Consider the following 3,370-nt stretch of genomic DNA (forward strand, 5'->3'; position numbering starts at 1 on the left):
GCCTCGCCCCGCAACGCCCGCAGCGCTTGCAAACGGTATTCTAAAGCTGCGTAATAAATAAAGACTAAAGTTATACGCTAATGGCATTAAAATGTCCGAGAACATTTAGAGTCATGTCCACCGTGCCACGCATGACCCGCTGGCGTCGCCGCCAAGCAGCAAGCTAAGTTTAATCACAGCGAGTCGTTGCCACATTCTTGCCTACACATAAATGCAGGACCTCCAGTTTCGGAGCAGACCGCGAGTCGTTAGGCCGGATGCCAACAGCGCGTAAGCGCGCCCTCTAACCGCGCACGTAATCAATCAGCCGTCTCACTTCCGCCGAGAACTTGTACTCAATAGAGGTTTTTAGCAAAGTACGGAAACATGTTACGGAATGGCGGCAATACGGAACCAACTGACAAATGCGCATGCGCGAGCATCCTACGCGCATACGGAACGGTACCGTGTCGTATTTCCGTACCTTTTTTCCGTATAGCTTGCTAAAAACCTCTATTCTCCCGATAAGGTAAGGGCTCCTGAAAATTTATTCGTAATACGCTTCTTTTTTAATCGAAATGAGCTCGAAATGCGAGCGCACCTGCGGACCGGCGGTGCCCAGAAACGAGCGATCGACAAGTTGGCTTCTTCGCAGCTGTAAAGAATCGCGAAAGAGCGGCATGGGGAAACTGGGCAACTCAGGTTCGCCAAAGGGATTTGATTGATATGTGGTGTTTACCGTCCCAAAGCAACCATATGAGTACCAAAGACGCTGTAGTGGAGGGCCCCGGAAATTTCAACCACCTGGGGTTCTTTAACGTGCACCCAAATCTGAGCACACGGGCCTACAACATTTCCACCTCCATCGGAAATGCAGCCACCGCAGCCGGGTTTCAACCCCGCTACCTGCGGGTCAGCAGCCGCGTACTTTAGCCACTATACCACCGCCTCGGGGTGTTCCCTAAAGGGAACATATACATAAACAACTTGGTGTGCCTATAGAAACACTCACTCATGCACGCACGCTACCACTCAATAAAAGCACGCCGCAACACAAATTTGTGAGTGGTAGCATGTGTGAATGTATAAGCATTTTTAATGATGCCAAGTTTCGGTGAATTACTTACAATATGACGAGTTACAAACTAGCTGAAGAACGATATTTTTAAGATTAAGATACGTTACTTTAATTTTGCTGTACATGCTGCGCCATCTCGCGGCGCGCTCGCAAAGCCGCCCCCCTCCTCCCCCGCCAAAAAATTTCTGTGCTTGTCTCCCTCTCTCTGCATATGACAAAATCGAAGAGAGCCCGAGAGAGAGCTGCGCCGAAGCAGGAAGGTATACTTTTTTAACAAAGTTTATGATGGCAGATAAAGCCCGACGAATGCTGCTTGAAGCCGAAATGAAATTCATTCACGTAAGATCATTCACACTGCCAATGTTTAAACACTTGCAGTGTTCAAGCTTGGCCTTATTATCTATAGACAGAATAGAAAACTAAGGAGCAATCAAAAACATGGCATGTGTAACAACAGTGGGATGACATACGAACTACACAGCAGGGAAAAGTTTTAATAACAAGGTGACAAAAGTACATATGAAAACATCAGCTGATGGAACATGTAGCAAAACAAAATATATCTATTCGTAACGAGAACGAAAAGGTTTGCAAAGGTAAGTACCGTTTGTGGGTATGCACCACGAGCGATAGTCTAGTAAGAGCAGGCCTCTATAAGATAGTTCACGATGTTCCTGGAGACGGGAAGACCTCGATTTGCGTGAACCTGGAACGTTTGACTGCCGTATCTGGAGCTGCACAGCCACTTCCTGCAAGCCTCCCCTGAGGTTTCTGCAACCCTTTATTAGGTACTTGACATCGTAAATAGATGGAAAATACAACTTTGGCGTCTCAAAGAAATCTGCCTCAGCTATGGGCAGGCTCCCTCCGGTCAGTGTCTTCATCCTGTAACCGAAGTCGTGGGCAGTGTGAAAAGTGAGGCACTTAACTTCGTCAGAGAGAACAAATCCTGAAGTCATAAGTAACTGGGCAAACTCAAACTCCTCAATGCCTTTCTCATCATGCCTGCGAAACATTACACCAGCCCTCACCAGGAAGTTGGTCGAGTCTTGCGCGAAAACGTCTTTCGACAAGCAGAACTTGAAGTTGAATTGCCAGGTGGACAGGCCTTCCGGCTGGTTGCCGTTCTTGTCAAAAAAACTCAGACCCGCCTGGATAATCTTGAGAGAGTCCACGTTGCAACGCAGCGCTTGATTTTGATAGTCGATGAGGCTCTTGAACTTTCGTACGTGCTGCGCTATGACGCCAGGGAACTCAGTATCCATTGCGATGTAGTTGTACCTTTGGACCAGGCGCCTGATGGTGCAGAACTCTTCCTCGATTGCAGGCCCAAACATCGCGGATTTCGTAGTTATCGTCATCTATGGACGGAGTGCTTGGCCTATTATTGGAGCTGCTGGAGCTTCTATAGGCCTCAAACTCACTCATGGTGCAGAACTCTTCCTGGATTGCAGGCCCAAACATCGCGGATTTCGTAGGGATCGTCATCTATGGACTGAGTGCTTGGCCTATTATTGGAGCTGCTGGAGCTTCTATAGGCCTCAATCTCAGCTCACTGAACGCTTCGCTGAGACTACACACGGTGCACACGCACGAAGGCATTGAATCCTAATCGCCAACGTGGAAGATGCGAATGGCGTTTCTTCCTCTTCAGTTAGCCTTCCAGAGGGAGACTTCTTACAAACTTCGAGCTGGTTACCTGGCGCGAAAACAAAATATTTCATTTTTTTACTTTATTTGCCAAATTTTCCTGATTTTCACTAGTTGTCCTTGCTGACTGTTGTAAAGAAAAAAAAAGAGTAGTTTGTCATCACTTTATTATGAAAACGTCTGGTAAGTATTAGTGGCGCTAATGGACGGGCAGTTTCGTTTTCGCAGCTCTTTCAAACAATAACCATATTGTAAGACTAAATGAAAGCAGTCGGCGAAGGTGTTTATTTTTCACTTTTAATTCTGAGCGCAGAACTTAATGTTTTTTTTTTGTAGCTTTAAAAAAAGAAAATTGGACAAGGGAGCGCGAACGGGCTGCACTATATAAAGAATTACAAACAAATCTTACATAGAATCAATGATCTGCTTCTATGTTTTGTCGCGCGAAACTGGAATTGTATTTTAAATTTAGTGTATTTTGTATAGTTTCGCGGTTGTCTCTAGTTGATTAAAGTATCCTGTGCACGCCTGTAGCCAGGACGGTGATGTTTCCACCCCCCATATTTGGATGGGGGGGGGGGACGGGGTGTTTCTTTAGGGCAATTATTAAAAATGGGTGTTTTCAAAGGCTTCAACAAGTACCCCCCCCCCCCCCCCCCCACG

General features: G+C 46.6%; 1 pseudogene; it reads right to left on the reverse strand.

Moving 5' to 3' along the window:
• Nucleotides 1-1,531: 1,531 nt before the first annotated feature.
• Nucleotides 1,532-2,814, reverse strand: LOC119182235 (CCR4-NOT transcription complex subunit 7 pseudogene; annotated as a pseudogene).
• Between the last annotated feature and the right edge of the window lie 556 nt (nt 2,815-3,370).

This window comes from Rhipicephalus microplus, chromosome X (genome assembly GCF_043290135.1).
Source record: "Rhipicephalus microplus isolate Deutch F79 chromosome X, USDA_Rmic, whole genome shotgun sequence".
Lineage (NCBI taxonomy): Eukaryota > Metazoa > Arthropoda > Arachnida > Ixodida > Ixodidae > Rhipicephalus > Rhipicephalus microplus.